Raw genomic sequence first — 23,277 nt, 5'->3', positions numbered from 1 at the left:
ATAGTATCTTCACTAAGTTCCCCTAAGGCAGTAAAAACTAACAAACCCAAACCATAACCATGCGAAGTACACTCATTCAAATATTTAGAATGTTTGCGTGAAATAGCTTTAGAGATAGCTTGTCCTGGGTCGAAAGAACGAACACCATCTCCAATAAAGGGTGAGACACTTGTGACATCCATACACACATCTAGGCCGTTTTCCCAGTTAAGAACAAGGATGTCCGCTGGACGTAAATCCTTGTTATCATCTGATACAAGACCCAAAGTAACTTCCTTGCGTGCAGGGACACCAGCCTTGAAACAAATATTCGCAATTACATCACGTGCTAAATCATGGCGAAACTTTAGTCCAATACCATTAGCATAATGAAGCGCGTGATCACCAAAGATATCCATATGCTTGTTGTAACAAGAGCACAACCCATCCTTAGGAAATAAAGGGATACCAAGACGATAGCAAACTACGGCTCTGAACTGTCTGGGACCAAGGCACTGATCTAAACCTCTGATTGGAACAACCAAAAGGTAGTCTTGAGCATGTTTGATATGATTGCATTTCCAAATAATGGAGTCTCTCACAGATAAAGTAAATTGGTCGGGGATTTGCTTCTTAACTGCATCGAAATAAGTGACTGCCAGTGCGTTCATAGAAAGGGGGGGGGGGGGCAGTGTCACTAACGCAATAAGTAGAAGGCAAACCACATACTGAATGAACTTCTGAAGATCCAACTGATAGGCAACCCTATTATCTGTTGAGAAAGAGCTACCAAGTATTACCTTTCGCACCGATGCAGTCTGACTCTAAGAGGCAAGATACCAATAGGTGCACGTGTCAGCCATGGTATGAATGTTAATACCACCATCTTTGATGTGAAGATTATCCAGTCTTTGTTGCAAAGGCCCAAAGCCATCTCCATCCCATGTGATTAAAAGTCTCAAATATTGGAACAAGTGGTCATCAAAGAGGTCAGAAGCCTGTTGCAGAGCTGCCGGATTAGTAGTACGCATAGCAAAATATAGTCTGGATACACCGACACAGTTATGGAGTAACAACATCTCACTCTGGGGATCCTTGAACTTTTTTTATAGAATACATTAACTGAATAGTCTTATTCACCCTATTAAGCGCCATGTCACTCATGAATCCAAATCCAAACTCACCGGTCCACCCAAAAGCTTAACTCCCTTGCTAGGCCTACCAATATCCGATGGGAAAACACCTACCTCCAAGTTGCGTGGATCAAGTGTAGGCCAAAAAACCTCAGTTTTCTTGATATTAAGATGAAGACCCTTGCTCGGTCCTTCAGATTGAATAATCCTCAAAGCTCTGGCCACCTCCATCGTGTCATCGATGATAGTGCCACCATCTAGGTACCAGGCATGCAAATCAAGCTTACAAGAGGTAATAGACTTCACAAGAAGGTGAAGTGTCAAAGCAAACAAAAGGGTACCGAGAGGATCACCTTGTTGAACACCAAGTGCTGAAGACAAGATGTATTGGTCATAGTAAAGTTTAGCAGGACTGGAATAACAAAATTCTACCCACCGAGAAATACCTGGACAATGAAGCCGGACCTCCTTAATAAGATGAGACCTACTCACCAAGTTGAACACATTCGAAAAATCAATAAGCAACATTGACATACTCTCCGAATGACCTTTCAAATCCAATAAACCATTGACAGCATGAAGTATAACTTCTCACCCTACCGGAACTCCAACTCCAAATCGAAAATCTCCCGAGTAAGATTGCATGTCTTAGACAACTGAAAGCGCAGCCACCTTAGAGACTAAGCGACGCCAAATAGTACCAACCGCAATTGGCCTAAGACCACCTTCGGGCTTGAGTAAAGGTGTAAGGGGTGTACTAGCGATGAACTCTCCTAAAACCTTAGGACACTTACCTGCAACCAAAGGTTGACAACCCCTGTAATCGAAGCCACCAAACCATTTAGAACTGCTACTGCTTCCCCACTCAATGGGTCGACTAAATGTTGAGCACGCAGGCCATCACGACCACAAGAAGTACCTTTAGTAAAACTCTTAATGGCACCAACGACAGCCCTTGAATCAACCGTATTGAGTCACCAATTGCAACATCATCTAGAATAGAGGGTGGAGGAGCTGCAGGGTGTTTAGATTGTAGCCCAGTCAAGGTACTGTCGTTGCGACGAGCTAACCCATTTGAAGACAAGACGCATATTGCAGCTGCAAAATGCCCATAGCCAATCTTATTTCGACAAGCACTAAGTTAGCCACTTCTGGCTTCATTTAAGATAAAATAATAATATTGATAGATACTAAATATTTAATATTGTAACGAGTAAATGTGGCTATCGAAAAATCTAATATCGATAAATATTATTTTCTCAGGCAATTTTGTTTTCATGGAAGTTCTAGGTCTAGCGTATCTTCTCCATGTAAAGCGCAGTTAAATAAAAGCAAAATTGCATGTTGGGTTCTTTTTGATTTATTCTTTTTCTTCTGTTACTCGCACTTCAAGTTTTTGTTGCTTAATCTATCTTTGTTGTTTGTTTTGCATGTATCCTAGACAGTTGGCACTTATAGCTGCGACATTGGGAGCTCATGAATGGATGTGGAGCTTATGAGTTTTTACACCGGTTATTTTGGAGTTTCGTGTCATAAATAATAAACTCAAAATTCACACGAGGTATATAACAGTGAAATCATCCTTTTTAGTATTTTGTTTTAAGTTCTAAATCAATAATTTTGACGCACAAACAGGGCTTTCAAAAAAAAATGATGATTTTATAAATTTTGCGGTCTCTGTTATAAGGCCTATAGCCCATGGATGTGCGGTCCATTAGATGACTAGGTTTTCCCTTTCCTATATATAAAGAACATTGTATGTGTGTAAAAGTTGATGCCTCTTTATCAATAAGAAGTTCTTCTCCTTATCTAATTGTTATTTCAAAACGTTATCATGCACGATGCAATATCATGAAGCTATATGAGATTGATTGATTTTTTTTTCTTTTTCTACAAGGAGTAACGTCAAACTTATATGGAAATTGCTGGAATCAAATCATATAAGTTGGATCTGTTTTTCCCTACAAATATATATATTTTTTTTATTTTCCCTAATTCTTGATTTCATTTTTGGAATCTGCCCTGTTTTGTGATTTCAATTTTGGATATATTAAATCTCCGGCGAAAATTGATTTACTCAGAAATCTTGAATTATTTTGATTTATTTTTCGTAGTGCTTATGTACCCACTTAGATTAGTCTCTAATCATTTGTACTCACTTTGATTAATCTCTCTTTGATTTCTTGAGGATCTAGATTTAGATCGGTGGAAATCTGCTCGTGTTCCGAGGAGAAGAAAAGCCGAGAACCTCACATGTGAAAGAGATAAAATCCGTGAAAGAGGAATAATCATGGTGGTTCTGTTATGCTCGGTATTTTTTTTTTCATTATGGTGGGATCCAGATGTAATGAGAAAGAAGATGTGCGAAAGATTTTGTTCATCTGTTCGCGAGATTTCTTTCTGTGAAAGTCCTGATGATCCGATCCGAAATATTAATGAAAAACGTCTGTTCATTTTCCCGTGGAGAAAGTAAATCCGGTGGAAAGTGTTTCCAACCCGACCCAGCCAGTCCTATTCCAACCCGACCCAGCCAAATCTGTTCCAACCCGGCTCAGCTCGGCTCTTCCGTCTCGTCCCGGCTCACTGTTCCAGCTCGGTTTTGGGCTGTGCGCGGTCTAGGATGTTCTGGTTCAGTCTATAAAGTTTGAGGTATGTAACTATAGTGCCGGTTTTTTACATTGAGTACTTGCTAGTCTTATCTATTTGTTTTTAGAATATGTCTAGTTTTGCTTATTTTTGTCTTAAGATAAGTCCACATCATATAAACGGTCAATTTAAATTATGATTGCTTATCTCGATCCTTAAGAATTTAGGTCTTAATGCTATTTTTTTCCTCTTAAACATGATATTGGCAATAGTTAAATGATGTCTCTTTTGTTCAATTGGTTGTACCGACTCGATTACAACATTTGAAATTTAGAAGTGCTTGAGCAGCATTATTGTGTACATGATATTTTCTCCTCAAATTTGAATGTTCTGTGGGATGTAATCCACTTGCTCTACTATTAAAGAGTCGGTAGTTTCAAAAGATACATTGCAAATAAAATCACATGTTATCCAATTTTTTTGGAAGAACTCGCAAAAGATGATATGAGTCAGAAAATTTCCATTTCTCTACTTCATCCATCATACTAACGAACCAGTATATGTTGAAGTATGACAACAAGAGAACTATCTTTAGTAATATGTTCAACCTAAAGTACGTGGTTGGCATGTGTAGTGAGATTCTCTTGGCCTGTTGAGATAAAGAAATTTCTCAAATTGAGCTTAATATAGCAAAATTAAAAATTGAATGAACCCCGAAGTAATGGAGGTTAGACGTACCGACTCATATAAAGCATGTGAAAAGGGACATATATATCATGAGACAAAAATGTATTTTTTGCGCGGCAGTAATGACACCAAAGTACAAGTATCAATTGAACATAATAGCAACCAATTTCCATCATAATGAAAGAGTTGGAAATGCACATGGCAATAGGTGTTGGTATATACAACGTAATGTGTTTAACATAGTAGCAACCAATTTTCACATCAATTTTAATGAAAAAAAGAACTTTGCCTGGCCAATTGACTATCTTATTCAGTTGAACTAGATCCAATGTCTGCACTTATGGAATGAAAACACGAGACATAAATTCTTTAAAGCACTAGATATATATTGGTTGAAACGTAATATATATTCACTCTAAAGTACTTGAGTTGAATCCCAATTTTTTTTATGTAATAAGGCCACACCACTTATAAAAACTCTCAAGACCCAAATGTCTACCTGATAGTTGTTTTTCTTCCACTTATTTAAGGAATTTAAACTAGTTGTTGAAATTATTTCTTTATAATGTGACTACGAGGATTGGATCATCAAGTGCAGCACTGCTCAAAATTTGTATTCAAGATAAAACAATGACGTCGCAAAATCTCTGGATGTACCGAGAGATAATCACACCTTGTTGAATTCCCAAGTAACACGTGCAAATGGATATCATGTGGGAAATCACAATGATGAGATGTAATTGATTGCATCTTTTATAGTCTCTAATATTATTGGAAGGAAATATACTTTACAGAAACTAATAAGTCAATCTAGTGAAATATAAATCACTATAGTATTTGGATTATTGAATCCATATTGACTCCAACGATGAAATATTGGGAATTGACTCATACAGGCTTTGGGAACAACCATAAAGCAACTTTGGATGTGACATGATGATCGTTTTGAAAGAACTCATACGAGCATTACTTTATTTGAGTGAACAAAAACGGGAGAAAGACTAAAAAGAATGCGAAGTGACGGCATATCTTTCAATAAGTATTTTCTAAAGTACTAGATGCACAACCCCCCTTCCCATTATGCTTTTAGGTGAGAAATAATATCACTCATTTTTATAAAGCTTCAGTAAAACAGGATGGAGACCATCCTAAGATGAAAATGGTAAAAATTCCATATTACAAAGAAAACGAGGTGAAATTTAGAAAAATATTCATGCAGAATGCGGGCCATAAAAGTGACTAATGGCTCTGGTGAATGTTATGACATTTTGGAGTAGTTATAGTTCCTAAGAAATTTGCGTTTGGAAAACTACTAGCACATACTTTACATGTAAGGGCTCACCACCCCTTGTAAATGCGAGTGAGTGTACATCAAAAGGACTTGATGGTTATTGCATGTCTAATAGGATTAGTGCAGAGCATCCTATACCCCATGATCTCGCAAAGGCTATCATCAAAGGTTACAGATAGTGCCTAAGGCATGGTTATGCGTACAAACCTACCTTTAATTGCTCGGGAAATATGCAACATTAACGCATCTTTACTTAATTCGTTTTAGAACCCAATATTAGTCAACCTTTTATGCGTACCAGTTGGTAACTGGATTTAAGCCTGACATTCATGTTCTTACGCATTTTTTTATTGCACTATACATGTGCCGCTACGACTCCACATCGTACTATGATGCTATGTAAGTATCAATTTCGGTCTGGCGTTTTAGCATTCTTGTCCCTTTTCTTCTTCGCTTTTGGGGAATTTACCCGGTTTTTGCCGTTTTGTACGTCCATGTTGTAACAATACTTAGCCTCGCATGAGTCTCCGATAATCTCTGCGATTCCATCGGGTGTTGGAAACCTTAGCCTCTGGTGATAGGTCGAGGCGACTCATTTGATCTCATGGACCCAGGATCGCCCGACAATAGCAGTGTAAGGTGAAAATACATCCACTACACAGAAAGTAGTTAGGGTGAGGATTTTTCCTACCCCGATTTCTAGTGTCACCTCACTCCTTGGTGTTGACGATCCATTGAAGCCAAATATGTTGTAGGTATATGGTATTAGACAGTCGTCTCTAAGACCCATATGTTTGAATGTCTCGTAAAATAAGATTCCGACGGAACTCCATCCATTAATCAGTATTTTAGGCATGGCCCATGGTAATACATTAGTCTTTACTTCCCCGCCCTCGTGTTCGGGAAGTGTAATAGCCATCATGACCACCGGTGGGTCGTTGTGGTTTCGTCCTCCATCAGGTGCCTCCGAAGCTGAAAAACTGATGGGCATTCTCATCCACTCCTCCATGGGGGTTCTTTTTCTATATTGGAGACTTCGTCGCCTTCGAAGTTTCGTTTGTGAACTCGTCCTGTGATATTTCCTTCAGGTGTGGGAGAAGTGATAGCTGAGTGTGATATCGTATTACATCCCAAATATTGAGCCTCACGAGGGATTTCCACACGATGTATTGTTGCCCCTGTGGCTGGTTGGATCGCTGGTTACGCTATGTACTCCTAGAGTTTACCGTCGTTAATCATGTCTTGCACCATTTTCTTCAGATCTTTGCACGAGTCTGTTGTGTGGCTATAGAACTTGTGGAACTCACAGAAATCAGTTCTGTTCATAGCACGCTCGGGCTGCTGTCCTTTGTTTTATGGGCAGGTGATTTTACATTTTTCGTCGATCTTCTTGAAGATCTCAGATATGGGGGTATTAAACTTCGTATAGACTGGATCTACGAATTTTCCCTTCTTTTGTTGGGCTTGGTCTCGCCCTTTCCATCCTTAACTTCGATGTTTATCAAACTGAGTGGACCCGTTGTTGGGTCTCCCAGCTCATTGAGATGGCGCCTAAGGGTTCTGAGGTTCTACCACATTTACGCCTCTATTGGTTCCTTTGAAAATTTTTTCATAAGTCCCGTCTTGGAGTTCTTAAAGGGCTATGTAGTCCTCCTGAATCTCTCTCAATTTTCCTAGACATGGTGGCATGGTTTCGTACATGCGGACGAATACGGGGTCTGTTTTTCTTAGACTGTTTTTGAAGCCCAAGATCGCGTAGGCCTCTGGGCCTCTTCTGATCTCAGCGCATAATTTTGTGCCTTCAGGATGGTTGCGATAGTAGTACTGGCATCGCCGAGGGAAGAAGGATTGTCCTTCTTGGCCTCACTGTTCACTATTTGCCTTGGAAAACGGTTCAACCCTCCTGGTTGAGTTAGATGGACATCATATTGTCTCTCGAAGGGGTTTCCCTCTTCTTCGGAGCTAGAGTTAATCCTTGGAGTATATCATTTTGTATGGTTTCGCCTGACTCCATGTCGTCTAGTCCCTCTGGATGGGCTCCACCGTTTTCACATTGGCTCATGCGAGCAGATCGTCTCGTCACGATCTCATTACCTGCGATATATGCAATAATACTTAATTTATCTCTTCTTTCAGAAAAGTGGGACCCTATATTTGCAGGTCATGTGCAATTGTTAAGTCATAGTTTAGACTGGACAGTTTAGTACAGGACGACTTTGCAATAAATTTTGGAGACATGTGAAGATGTCAAAACATTCCCTACTTGCATAAAGTTTTAGTGATGGGAAAAAGGTTCTTTGTTTGTCTCTCTTTTCTAGAAAAAGGTCTCCTCCTACACGTCATACCTTTACTGGGAAAAAACAAGTTATGACGATTGAGCACATCTTCCCATTTTAGGAAATATTTCTCATCATCTTTAAACTTTTGTTTTTGGACAAACTTTGAGTTTAATGAATGATTATGTACTCATTAACCCTTCCCCTTGACTTAAAGTTAGATTTCTAAGAAGAAGTTTGTGGATTATCTTGAGTTCCTTTGAAGATGAAGAACATCATGTACAATTTGTCTTTTCGACTTACATAAGGTAATATTCTCTCTTATGAAGTCTACTGACCAAACTTTCTTCCCACCTATTTCTTGGAGGAGTTTATTCGAGCGCCGAAGTGTTTAAAACTCCATTTTCACTCTGATCTTCAACTCTCATGAGCACCTTGAGGAAGATATAGGAAATCTTAAACGAAAAGAATCTTAAATAAAATTAGTAAAAACATGTAGATCTGTTGGTTTTGAGGGTCTTCAAGACTTCACATATCGTGTAGATCATATTTGAGTCGGAGCTCTACTCATAAATCCTAACAGAGTTCTACTTAGTAGTATGAAAACTACTTCTCTCATGGAGATTATGAAAACAATATAGAGCACTTACTAGGGAGGTAGAATAGATCTTCATACCTCCCTGTTTTTAGCGTCAAAACGTAGTTGCATCTTTTTTGATGACTACACCCAAGTAAATCTAAAGGTTATAAACTACTTAAACATTCTAGATTCAATATGAACAAGATGTAAAGAGCATGCAAAGTAAAGATTAACACAAGCATATAACGTGGTTCGGCCATGAAGACCTACATCCACGAAAAAGAAGATGTTTTATTTATTGAGTCTTACCCTTTAAAGAGCTACAAATATCACTTATGAAAAAGCGAGGGTACAAAAATATACCTCAAGCTAAAACTTTTCCTACCTATAAGTCCTTTCTCCGAAAGTGATTGTCTATGGACTGAGTCGAGATAATACAACTAATCGGTTCACACTTCGTGTGATCGTCTATGGACACGAGATCGATATAATACAACAACGAAGTATTTTTACTTGATACAAAGTTTCGAACTTAACAAACACAATAGGATTGCTTATCAAGTAAATAGGAATTAACGTTTGTGTGATTTACTTTAATTATAATAAAAACAATTATGATGCGGAAAATAAAAGTAAATGACACAGCAAAATTTTGTTAACGAGGAAACCGCAAATGCAGAAAAACCCCGGGACCTAGTCCATAATTGAATACTCTCAGGATTAAGCCGCTACACAAAATTACACCTAACTTCGTATAGTTGAGACCAAGTAACTAACCCTATAGTTCACTTAGTTCCATCTGTATTCCCACGCCTCCGACCTATGAATAAGTCATGTACTTGGAACAATCCCTTTGGTTCTAATTCCAAACAGTAAAGGAACAAGAAATTTGTTTGGTATTAACTCTATTCAACCAAGTGATATGAGTCATACAAAGGCTCTTCCGTTTATCTTAACATAAACTCCTTCGTCGGGTATAGATCTATCTTATGTTTAATCACCCGAAGGTAATCGTTTAAGATTAAGCCAATCAATACCTTTAATCACAAGGAAACGTATTGATGCCGATCTACTCAATTAATCAATCCAATCTACCACAAGGATAAACCGATTATTAATTGGATCCTCTTTTATCGAAACAGGTATTGTTCATACCAAAAATTATAAAACCCAAGTCAGATCTTCAATATCTTTTTTGTATTAAAATTTTCTTAAATCTTCAATAAAAACCTGCACACAATCACTTGAATCTCTTGTGATCAATAACGCACAGAACGGAGTCTGTTAACAATGGATTATCACAAGATCGTCTTTAGAACTAACAAAAGTCTAAAGATCCCTATCGAAACTCTGAACTAGTTTGAGTGAATCTTATATCAGAAGAAAATATTCTCAAGAATAAACAAACCAGGTGCAATCAGATTTCAACCACTGTTAGTCAATCAAATCAATCGAAAACAAAGATAAACCGCAATTATCTAGTTTCCCATCAACGGGTCGCGCTAGAGCTTCTCAATCCCAAAGAAGACTTTAAAACGAACATCCGTAAGAAATTTCACCTAATTATATTACTCTCCTCTCCGATAGGCGGCTACACCAGTAACAATGACAAAAGAGGAAGTCAAATGTTACGAAGGATTAGTTTGCTAGAAAGGAAAACTTCGTGTATTTATAGACAAGGAAGTTTGGACACCAAGGAATTTACAATACCGAAAATATTCTCAAGATATTCATAAATGCACAAATTCAGTTTCCATAATTCCTGGGAATGCTCTGTCCAAAAATAACAGTCGAAATCTCTTGGAAAATATAATTAGTAAATGCACAATACTAATTATGGAATTTCCCTCAAAAAAAAATTAATAACCTTAATTAAAAGATTCTTAACTTATTTATGTTTCGATCCTGGGATTCTCTTCCCTTAGCCGTTAAGGAACATCTTTGAAAAATTGTATAAAATAAACATTCGCAGCACGTGTTCAAAGTTTGTCGACATCTTTTCTTTGTAAGTTCTCTTTCACACTTACGACCTTGAAATCGATTTGCCACACTTCCAAACAAGTTTAGAATTGGTTCATCTGACTTTCAAGAATTATGTGATTGATCAAATCAACATTCAATCACAATCATAGGTTTCCGGTTCTACCTCCATGTGAGTACTAAGCATAGTCACACTAGCTTCCCAAAAGATTTGGTTGACTAGGTACTAGGATCGGTTCCCCACATATATATGGTATCTAACTTATATGTGTTGCACACGTTCACATGATCGGTTCCCCTTTCTGTTGTAAACCTTGCTGCACCACATACAAGGATCGGTTTCCCTTTCTGCTGTAAACCTTACTGCACCACATACAAGGATCGGTTCCCCTTGATGTACTACACCCCTTACAAGGATCGGTTCCCCCTTTCCCATACTAGGATCGGTTCCCCTTTCCCTTACAAGGATCGGTTCCCTTTCCCCAAGGCAGACATAATCCGACCATACCAAGGTGATTACTCAAGATTGGTTTTACTAATAAAAGTTATACCAATACAAAAGTCGGGCCTTTGTGAATAATTCTACCAAAAATACAACAAGTTGTGAGCGGTTCTAGTTTATCACACATATTGGTTGTTCATAAGATATGCAACGAATAACAAAACCAATAACACATGGAAATTTCCTTTTCGGTTCAAAACAAGTTTATGAACTCACTTCCTTAGAACACATGTAAATATTGTTCCCTAGGATGAAATCCTCACCTCATACCCATACATAATCACAATAGCATTCAAATGATTATGGCGATGTCTTATCTACAAAGTTTAATGGTTAAGCAATAAACCTCGTATTTTATTCCTTAATACTATCTCTATCTAGAGTTCAAATATGCTTCGCAGTTATGTTTTCAATATGCACGACTTGAAAGATACGTGAAACAGTTCAAGTCAAATATCACTAACCTCAAGTGGAAGGATGATTGTAGTCGTTGTAGCTCCTTGCTTCTTCACATCTTCAAGTCTTCGCAATACTTGTAGTGTCTCATATCCTAATGCTTTCAAGCTAACCTATACGAAGTTTAACTCTAGTACATAATCAAGCGACTCTTAACATGAGTTTTGATTCACTAAAATATGACAACCAAACTTGACATATCAACGCTTGGTGGGTTCAACCGAGCCATGCTCTAACAACTTAGATTTCTCACTCTCTCACTATACAGGCCTCTCTCAGGAATTCTCTGTAGAAAGACAATCTATTTTTACATAAGTTGTCCATCTCCTTCTACATGGACGGGTATTTATAGGCAGATAAGATTCGTGAAGCCCTGGTCTCGCCGAGATGGTGGAGCTATCGTATACCGCCTTCGTTGCTTCGTACGGGTTCTATATTATCCCTCGTGATGGCTTGCTTGGTTCTCCTTCCGAGTTGTCTCGCTCTGCCCGTCATCGTATACCGATTCCTTAGAGAACCTCGTGTTGTATCACCTCTAGGTCGTAGTATAAATCAATCGAGCCTTCTGTTACGATACAGATCCGCTCTCATCTCTTTTTATCCTTCATTAAATGCAATCCTTTTTTTTAGACTTGACCATATGAGCAAATTAGACTACTCCTTACACGCGTCGTTTATGCGATGTTGTAGCAGGTGTCTCGATTCAGACAAACTCACCTTTTTGGAGTATGATTCGATGTTGTTATCTCATCGTTTTGTCATGGATTCATCCCTTGGGATGTTGACACGCGGCCATCGGGTAATTCATCCCTTTTCGAAATCTTCACCCATACCCATACCCATACACATAATCACAATAACATTCATACGATTATGTCGATTTCTTATATACGAAGTTCAAAAGATAAGTAGAGTATAATCATTCACAGCTTCGCAATTATGTTTTTAATATAGCACGACTTGAAAGATACGTTAGGAATGAAACAGTTCAAGTCAAAATATTACTAACCTCAAGAGGAAGGATGATGTCGTCGTTGTAGATGCTTACTTATGCACATTCTTCAAGTCTTCACGTAATACTTGTAGTGTCTCATATCCTAATAATTTCAAGCTAACATATACGAACTTGACTCTAGCATATGATCAAGCGACTCTTTAAATGAGTTCTGGTTCACTAAAATATGACAACAAAACTTGACATACCCGATTGGTGGGTTCAACCGAGCTATGCTCTAACAAAACATGTAATTAATTATTAAGAAACCTAAGTTAATCAAATAAAATTGAAATTACCCAAAATCAGATAATGGTGGTGGTGATGAAGAAGAAGGTGGTGGTGGTGGTGAATCTGATATAGAGTCTCAGAGTCAAAGAGTGAAGAAGAAGAAGAAGAAGAAAAAGTCTGAGAGAAAAAAATGAGCGGTGGATAGTCGATTCTCGATAGATATGATGACTAATAATACCTAGGATCAATGGCCATGATTAATTCTAATAAAAAGATCGAAGGCTATTATTCACCGAGTATTTTGGTCTGGTACCTCCGGGAAATTGCTAAGAACCGGTACCTGTACCCGTACCCACACCGATTCTCATTTCCATTCCCGTTCCATGTACCCCCTTCATCGGTTCTGATTCGGTTCCGGGCCGATTTTTCCGGTTCTGGTCCAGTACACCGGTGATGCGTGTCGTAGGTGCTCAAATTAATTCACTTATATTCTACTTTACTAATGAATAATATAATAGTAAATAATATTCATCCCACGAAGAACAAGGAGTTTTAGTTGTCAAAAAGTGTCACAATGGTTTTTTTTTTTAGATATTAGAACAAAGTAAATAACAAGGCAAATGAAAATAATAAAGTTAGTAAGCAATGGAGAGAAATATGATGAGGGAATCCTTCTTCGTTACTAAACCATCATCAAGTTATTATATTCATCCATTAATACAATTAATCACATATTATTACCAACCATGGAATAACATCTAGCTCAGTGTTATCCCCTAAATTCCTTATATCACTGGTTACAAAAGCTCTCCAATACCAGGTTCTATTCGTCGAAACCACTTAGTAGTAGCTCACTCAAGGTGTAATTTGTTCGAATGCTTTAGGGTTTGTGAATTATAGATTGATCCTAGTAGTTAGACTCTTAGCTCAAGGTCCACTTTCTAGTATTCTTTATATACACAATCGCTACGCAGAATCCCTCTGCAAGGTCTTGTGTTCTCTACTTTTGTATGAATTATTTGACTATTACTTATTTCCTAACTCAATACATTTGATTAAATCAACAAATTAATTCTGTTTGCCACCTAAACCATCTATCAATTAATCATAAATATTCTAATTAGTATAAACAATCAATAATCATGTGAAGAACTTAAAAATAGATTTATATAACAACTCAAATCATGTCTAGAACTTAGAATTCATCCCCAATCATTAAGAAGTTTAGCTGCTCATGGTACTAACAAAATTCATGAGTTTCATATCATAAAATGGTAAAGAAATGATTACGATGATGGAAATAGCTTCAAACCCTATCATTTCTTCTCTTGAGTTCTCCTCTCCAATGACTTGATTAAAAGATTAAAAGATAGAAATATCTCTTATATAGGTATCCAAATTGTAGTTGCGTGCACCATATCTCGGTCGAAATCATATGGCCACTTGCCAAAACACATCAAACTAGCCTAAGTAGGTCACGGCTAAGTTTGGGTCGTCTGCAATATAACCACAATTGAATGGGCCGCACACAGTGCTATTGAAATCCAGCCCAAATATATCTTCTTTCTACTGTTTTGGCCTGTCAGTCCGCTGGAACTGACAGGAATATTTCAGTCTACACATATTTCCCTCGCCGAAGTCACGGATACACAGTTACACACCACTCGGAGAAAAATATTTTTCCCTGGATTTCTTTTCTCTCCGTCGGAATCCCGAATACTCGAGTCACCGTGAGTATTTAAAGTCCCTGGATTTCTAATTTTCCATTCAATATTTCACGGACACTTTTCTTTCCGTGAGAATCCAAAGTCCTTGAGATTAAATGGCAACAACATGAACAACACCTTCATCTCGATCCTCCCTGCCAGCATTATCGTCGTCATTCTCTTCACTGCCATACTCTTCCATATCGCCATCACTGCCATTAACTTTATTCTCTGCCTTCCGAGATCGTCATCACCCTGGCAGTTCACCATTACCATCGAGTCTTGACTACAACCTGATCAGCAACTCAACTTCCTTTCGCTAGCTTTTCTTTCTTCCTTTCCTTCCCTGTCTTGCTACACAAACTACAGCCAGATACTCGATCATCTCCAATGCCATCCAACGAGAACAACATCCTCCACCATTGCTCTAGCTCGGCCGCATTAGTTCCATCACAAAGATAATCACAGCTTCAACTCCTCCAGGCCATACTGTCCATCTCTCTGTTTTATCCAATTCATCGTCGACTTCCGAGAACAGCAACCTTCCCTGAACTGTCGAGCTCCATATTTATCTAGCCATTGAAAAAAACAACATATCATCATCACTAATCCCTCTACAGCAGCTCCACCAGCTTCATCTTCTCTGTCGCCATCAACCAACCTTCGAAGCCATTAGTGATGACTGCCATTATAAGTAGAAGCTTATTACGTGTCTCACTCCATCACTAAACTCTCTTCAATACCTCTAGCAGCACCCTGCCATCCATCACCGAGTCTTCTACATCTCTATCAATCACCGGTGATAACAGTATCCCTTTTTGGCTTCATACTTGAGTTCCCTGAATTTCGATAATACATGACGAAGATGGTGGCGCCCTGAAAAATAAAACTGGGTGCCTTAGAAATCTCCTTTCAACTGTCAGTTTTGCAGGACTGACAGTTCAGTCTTGTAGGTTCTCTACGTTTTCGACAACTTTGGCTTGCTTCAAATGCTTCTAGATTCTTCATACGACGTGGGATTGACTCGATTCTTTCGCCGTTGGCTTCGTATTTTCATCCTCTTCGAGATAATATCAAGAACTCCTAGAACCGCATTAGTTCCAATTGGTCTTTGACCCTTCTCCACTTGCGGCTAACTTCTTTTATTGCACAATTATGTGCCAATTCGCTTCTTTTGGATGATTCACCTAGTAAAACACAAATAGAGAAAAACAAACGTAATATACAATGATTTGCAAGAAAAATAAGCAATTACTAGCATGGATTCGACACTAAATATATGCAAATTATGCACTTAACAAATTCCTCCACACTTGGCTTTTGCTAGTCGTGAGAGCTTACAAGAGGTATACCCACAAAATCTACTTTTCCAACTTACTAGTTCTCCCAAATGATATCATCCAATGCGCTAAGAACATATAGAGATTCTCCACACTAGTCATAAGAAGTTAGACATATATATGAACACAATCTCATCCTTAAAAGTTGAGAGAGAAATAACCATCCCTTACCGAAAGAATCCATGTTCGAGAGTAATCAAAAGTCTCGATTCTGCCTCACCAGAAAGGGTTTTATGAAGTTGCTCTCAATAATAAACAACTATTTATGGGTCACACATGTGTCCAGGTAGGAATAAAGAAAAAATCCTGCGACACATTGAATAGTAGGAAGGAAAAACCCTCCGAATTGTTTTGAAAACCCACATCTTTTATCATTTTGAAAGCCCCTTTTTTTTCCTGACGATCACTAAGAAAGAAAATCAACCACTTAACCAAGGTGGGAATATGCTTACTTACCTTGTTATCCGTTCGACGTTTAGTTAGCACCACTCTCACAACATCCATAGAAACGTCTTCGGTCTTTAATCCTTGTCTTCATATTCGTCTTCGGTCTTCAACTCATGATGATAACTCTTGAACTTCATAGAATCTTGACAATGTAACTCTTTTTCTTCAAATCCTTGCGGTTGTTGTTATTGAAAACCACTTTGTCTCCCATAAGGATTCGGAGTTGCAGCTTGCTAATTTGCATAGCTGAAATTTGGGTGATCTTTCTAACTTGTATTATAAGTATTAGAGTAGGGATCATACCTTGGCCTCTGATTAGGAAATACAACATTCACCTTCTCAAAATCTTCCTCATAAGTAGGAATAATCACTGCTGCTATTCGTTGCACTACATTTTCTATATTGTTTATCCGTTGCTCTGACTGCGCAGACTCTCCCATTTTGCTAACTCTTCTGACATTAGAGTTGTTTCTGGAGTAGAATTGTTGAGCATTGGAAGCCATACTATCAATCAAACTGGTTTCCTGCGAGATTGTCTTCTCATTAAGTGAACCACCGGCATCCGCATCAATCAAATTCCTCTGTTATGGAAGTAATCCTTCGTAGAAGTATTGAATGATAGGTGTTGAGGATATATTATGGTGTGGGCAGCTTGCCAACAACCTCTTATACCTCTCCCAATATTCTCCCAGACATCTGTAGTATGCCACTAATCTCCATACGAACGGATGCCACTTTGGAAGCAGGAAAATATTTCTCCAGAAATAGCTTTTTCATTTAAGTCCATGTTGTAACACTCCCTGGAGGAAAACAATACAACCATTCTTCTGCTAACTCTGTCAATGAGAATGGGAAGGGTTGTAGCATCGCCATATCTCTGTCTGTGTTTGCATGCCTCAGAATCGTCATTGTGTTCTAGAACTGTTGAAGGTGTCGATTTGGATTTTCACTTGGATCTCCCTTGAAATTTGGTATATGATGAAGTAGATTCGACTTCAGCTCCACAGGGTTAGTGATTGTAATGCACAGTGGTTGCGGATCAAAGAATGGAGATGTCAACTCTCTTAACTTCCGCTCCGGAGGTGGAGGATCTCTCTCGTCGTTTGTATTAATCATCTTTTCTGTAGAGGGTTCATGTTGCGACTGTGAACGTGCTTGTAGTACCGTTCCCTTGCGAGTTTGAATTCCGCACATTGGGTAATTCCACTGTTTTGGTGCCGTGGGATTAAATACCTGAAATAAAATTCTCAAAAAACCAAATCAAAAACTAAAAATAAGAATAAAAACAAAAATAAAACAAAAATAAAACAAAAAGAAATAACAACTAAAGCTACCGACTGCTCCCCGGCGGCGGCGCCAAAATTTGATGCATGTCGTAGGTGCTCAAATTAATTCACTTATATTCTACTTTACTAATGAATAATATAGCAGTAAATAAGATTTGTTCCCACGAAGAGCAAGGACTTTTAGTTGTTAAAAAGTGTCACAATGGGGGTTTGTTTTACATTTTAGAACAAAGTAAATAACAAGGCAATTGAAAATAATAAAGTTTGTATGCAATGAAGAGAAATATGATCAGGGAATCCTTCTTTGTTACTAAACCGTCATCAAGTTATTATATTCATCCATTAATACAATTAATCACATATTATTACCAACCGTGGAATAACAGCTAGCTCAGTGTTGTCGGACACTTTCATTAGGATTTTTGAAAAAGAAAATATTGATAATAATAAAAAAAAAAATTGCATTTTATGACCAACTGCTGAGCGGGTCAATTGTAGAGTTATTATGACCAGCTGTTGAGCGGGTATATTCTTTCGTTTTCTTATCAATTTATGACCAGCTCTTGCGCAGGTCTAAAATAAAAAAATAAAAAAATAAAAAAAATGATGACCAGTTGTTGAGCGGGTCAATTCTTTGTTTTGCTCGAGGACTAGCAAAATATAAGTGTGGAGGAGTTGATAAGCACGTAAATGCCACATTTTATACACATATTTATATTGGATATGACTCAATATTTGGCTAACGATATTATTTTAGTGCTTTTGTAGAAAGTACAAGCAATTCCAATCATAGAGAGAATAAACAGCAAAGTTACAATTTAAATGACGTCTGCGACCACAATGATAAAATGTGGCTGGCCTGGTCTCAATTTCTTTGTGTTTTTCTTTACTTTTTCACTTTTTATTTTTTTATTTTTTTATTTTTATTTTTTTTATTTTTTTTGTATCTCAATCACTTTATTTCTTCATAGCAGTGGTAACAATTTGATTCGTGAGTCCCACCTAATCACTTAGAAAAACATATTTTAAAGAGAAAACAAAATAAAAACAGAAATGAAAAGGACTCGACGAGATATGACGGAATTACCATGTTATTTCTAACACCTGAGCTTTGTGCTTTTATGAATAGACTCTTTAGATGTTTCCATCTAATCAGATTGGTTCCTCAACTCCTACAACCAAGATGCTTCCATCCACTTAGATTGGTTAGTGCCATCCTTAATAAGCATAAATTTCTATGCTCTGGAGTTTATTTATTGCAACAAAAAGATAACAAAAAGTTTCTACCCCATCCCCAAACTTAAATTTAACATTTTCCTCAATGTTTCTAATTAAAGAACACTACCATAAATATAAGTAACATGAAGAAATAGTAAAGAGAGAAGTCGGAAAGATGGTACCTGGGTGAAGTGTAACAAAAAACCTACAAAAATAATATACAACATATAAACCGCCTCGACGGTCAATCAAGGTAAACAGGGTCCTCCAGAGGGACCTCCTCAACAACACCTGTAGGAAAAGGCTATAAAAAGGTCTTCAATCTCTGACCGCTAACCTTTGAAGAACTACTACCATCTGGTGTCTCAATCTCAACAACGCCATGAGGAAAAATAGTACGGACCACAAAAGGACCGGTCCACCGAGAGCGCAACTTCCCGGGGAATAGATGCAAACGACTGTCATACAGAAGAACTTTTTGACATGGAGAAAATGACTTTCGTAAAATATTCCTATCATGCACAAGTTTCATTTTGTTCGTATACTCCTTAGCATCATCGTATGCTTCTCTACGAATCTCGTCCAACACATTGAGTTAGAGCTTTCTGTGAGCTCCTTCCTTGTCAAGTGAAAAGTTTAGGTTTTTAATAGCCCAATAGGCTCTATGTTCTAACTCAAAAGGCAGGTGACATGCCTTTCCAAACACTAAACGATAAGGTGACATTCCAATTGGCGTCTTAAACGCGGTTCGGTAAGCCCGTATGGCATCAGTAAGCATTGACGACCAGTCTTTCCTATTGGGATTAACTGTTTTCTCTAGAATACGCTTAATATCCCTATTGAAAACCTCTACCTGACCACTAGTTTATGGGTGATATGGGGTAGCTACTTTGTGGGTAATACCATATTGTTTCACTAAAAGAGCAAACGGTCTATTACAAAAGTGTGAACCTCCATCACTAATTATAGCTCGCGGCGTACCAAAACGTGTAAGTATATTCCCTTTCAAAAACTGAACTACGACCTTGTGGTCATTTGTTTTACACGGAACCGCCTCAACCCACTTAGACACATAGTCTACAATGACAAGTATGTAAAGATAACCCAAAGAATTAGGAAATGGACCCATAAAATCAATGCCCCACACATCAAAAACCTCAATCACTAAAATTGGGTTCAAATGCATCATATTTCTACGGGAAATGGTTCCTAAACTCTGGCAACGCTCACAAGAAACACAATGACTATGGGAGTCTTTAAACAACGAAGGCCAATAAAATCCAGACTGCAATATCTTAACAACAGTCTTCTTAGCACTAAAATGACCCCCACATTCATGTTCATGAAAAAAGGAGATAATACTGGACTGGTCACTCTCAGGTACACATATCCTAATAATATGGTCTGGACAATACTTAAACAAATAAGGATCGTCCCAAAATAAATGCTTAACCTCGGCTAAAAACCTAGAACGATCTTGTTTACCCCAATGTTGAGGAATTCGACCAGTAATAAGGTGATTCACTATATTTGCATACCAAGGTGATTGGGAAACAGAGAACAATTATCCATCAGGAAAGCTATCCCTTATATGAAGGGAATCATTAGGGAACTAACAACTAGCCTAGACAAGTGCATTGCTACTACATTTTCTGCACCCTTTTTGTCTCTAATGTCTGGACAAAATTCTTGTAACAAAAGGATCCATCTAATCAATCTAGGTTTGGTATCCTTCTTAAACAAAAGGTATTTCAGAGCAGCATGATCAGTATAAATTACGATCTTAGAACCTAATAGGTAGGATCTAAACTTATCGAAGGCAAACACGATGGCTAACAGTTCCTTCTCGGTAGTTGTATAGTTCATTTGTGCATCATTCATAGTTTTTCTAGCATAGTAAATCACATGAAGTAATTTGTATTCTCGCTGACCTAGCACAACGCCTATAGCATAATTTGAAGCATCACACATAATTTCAAAGGATAGGTTCCAGTTAGGTGCCTGGACTATCCGGGCAGTAGTGAGTAAATTATTAATCTTCTCAAAAGACTCTAAACAAGCATCATCAAAGAAAAACTTAACAACTTTTGCAACCAAATTGCAAAGAGGTCTAAAAATCAAGCTAAAATCCTTGATGAATCGACGGCAAAACTTGCATGCCCTAGAAATGACCTAATATCTTTTACGGTTTTTGGGACCTGTAAAGTCTTAATAAGGTCAACTTTGGCTCTGTCTACCTTTATCCCCTTTCAAGATACGATGTGCCCTAATACAATTCCTGATTTAACCATGAAATGGCATTTTTCCTAATTAAGCACTAAATTCTTTTCCTCACACCTAGTCAACACTAATGTCAAATGATGCAAGCACTGATCGAAAGATAAACCAAACACTGAAAAATCATCCATAAAGACCTCTAAAAACCTCTCTACCATATCAGAAAATATGCTCATTATACAACGCTGAAAAGTCGCAGGGGCACTACATAACCCGAAAAGCATGCGTCTATACGCAAAGGTGCCAAAAGGATAGGTAAAAGTGGTTTTCTCTTGGTCTTCTGAGGAAATAAAGATCCGATTATATCTGGAGTAGCCATCTAAGAAGCAATTGTAAAGACCCTCAAGCTCGTCAACGCTATCAGACGATTTAGATGATGACTCGATTAGTTTTACATGAACGTTAATTAATAGAAATTAATATAACAACAATCTAGATACTAAACTAGTATATTTGAATAGGTTTCGAAAAGTTGCGTGGAATGGACTACTCGAACGTGTCAATCGGATATCGGACGAAGAAAATATCAACAAAATTGTTTAAAGGGAAAATTAGTCTTTTCACAAATAGACCGACCTGGGATGCCCTTATCGAAGCGAGTGGGTGTACTAGTAATTCTGTTGGTCTTATCTCCAAACCGATCATGGTGAAACTCATTTCTTTTCTTCCATCTTCTTTCTTCTTCCTTCTTCTCCTCTGCTCCTCTGTTCTTCCTTCTTTTCTTCTTTCTGTCGGCTTTAAGTCGACGAAGTGAGATTGGTTTGATGTGGGTGATTCGTAAAAGCTTGTAGTTTCGTCGATGGAGAAGGTGATGGTGTTGAAGTTAATTGAGAACCAGGAGAAGAGATGTGATGTTACTGTAAGTTGATTTTAGGGTTTTCTTTGGGGAAGAAGTAGATGAATCATAAGAAATAGGAGGGGGTATTATCGATTGAAGGTTACGGTGGACTCAAACAAAGAGGAAGATGATTGGTAGATGATTTTGGATTTAGGGTTAGGGTTTCATAAGAAAATACTCAAAAGAGGTTTGGAAGATGAAATTGATGTTATAGAACGACGATTAAGGATGGTTTTAGCCTGAATTAGAGTTTGAAGTTAATCAATAGCTTGAAATTGAGAGTAAGGGTTTGATTATGTTTTAATGACGATTGTTGGGAGTTGGTTTTGGTGAACTGATGGATTAAGAGGAGATTGTGATGGAATTGGTAATGAGAAATTAAAAGAGGAAGATCTCTGAATCGAATCAAGCTACAGATGAATCTAATTCAATTGCAGTACTGAGACTATATTGAGGTAATTATCCTTCTCAAGAAATTTGGTAAAGTTAATTCTTTCTGTGGTTTCTTATGTGATTTTTATGGAACCATGAATTGAGATGAATGCTTAGAATAATGCAGAAGTGGTTGAAATGAATTTACCGTGGTTGTGGAGTTATAAGTCATTGGTGGTGATGTTGTTGAACTAATAGGAAGATTGTTGAAGTTGCAGGTGGAATGAGGTGCTAATGGTGTTTCTAATATTTCGAGTGGAGTGTTAACTGCTATTGTTTAGGTAGATAGTGGTGTTGCAGTTCATTGATTGGATTGATGAATTACAAGATTTCGGAAATGTTGATTGAAGAATAGATTGAGACATTATTGGGGATATGAATATGAAGTTGCAATTACAGTCTAGTGATGGGTGGTGTGGTCTGTGTATTGGAGTTTGAGGATTAAATGTTTGGGGTGGAGGTTTATGTAATTGGAGCTGCAGGTGACATCGTCTTGTTGTGCAGTTGTTGAAGTTAATGTTGCAGATTGAAGTTGAAATTATGGTTGATTACTGAGTTTGAATATCAGTTGAAGTTAATGAATGCAGTTAGTGTTAGTAGTGCCTAAGTTGAAGTTAATGAATGCAGTTAGTGTTAGTGGTTGAGTGTTGTTCTTGCAGTGAGTTTTTATGTGATAGAAGTGTTGGGAATGAGGGTTAGATGAGGTTGTTGAGTAAATCTTTAAGGGAAAGCTTGTTACTGCTTTTGCAGGTAATCTTAAATTACAGATGTATTAAATTATAGAATTTTGTTTAAATGAAGAAATTGTGTAATGTTGTAATGCTAGAATCGGGTTGGTGAAGTTGAACTAGGGTTAGAGTTGCAGGTGTGGTAGAATCTTTGGCTTGTGCTTGTGGATCAGGCCTGAACCTTATGCCTGTTTGACTGAACAGATTCAGTATGACTTATATTCTTATCTGACTTAGTGTATCTAACTGAGGGAACTCAGTAACCAGACTTGACTAAGTGGGCCTTGACTGATTTGACTAGTTGACCCTG

The 23,277-nt window shown here is 37.8% G+C and overlaps 1 long non-coding RNA gene across 1 annotated transcript; it reads left to right on the top strand.

The window, feature by feature from the left end:
- The first annotated feature begins 21,440 nt into the window (after positions 1 to 21,440).
- On the top strand, positions 21,441 to 23,061 carry LOC113309025. Its single transcript, XR_003340277.1, has 2 exons — positions 21,441 to 22,262; positions 22,458 to 23,061. It is a non-coding gene; the product is annotated as an uncharacterized LOC113309025 (long non-coding RNA).
- Positions 23,062 to 23,277: the final 216 nt, after the last annotated feature.

Source organism: Papaver somniferum, chromosome 9 (assembly GCF_003573695.1).
Source record: "Papaver somniferum cultivar HN1 chromosome 9, ASM357369v1, whole genome shotgun sequence".
Lineage (NCBI taxonomy): Eukaryota > Viridiplantae > Streptophyta > Magnoliopsida > Ranunculales > Papaveraceae > Papaver > Papaver somniferum.
Note: the sequence above shows the minus strand (reverse complement) of the source record. Positions and strands in the feature narration are given on the sequence as shown.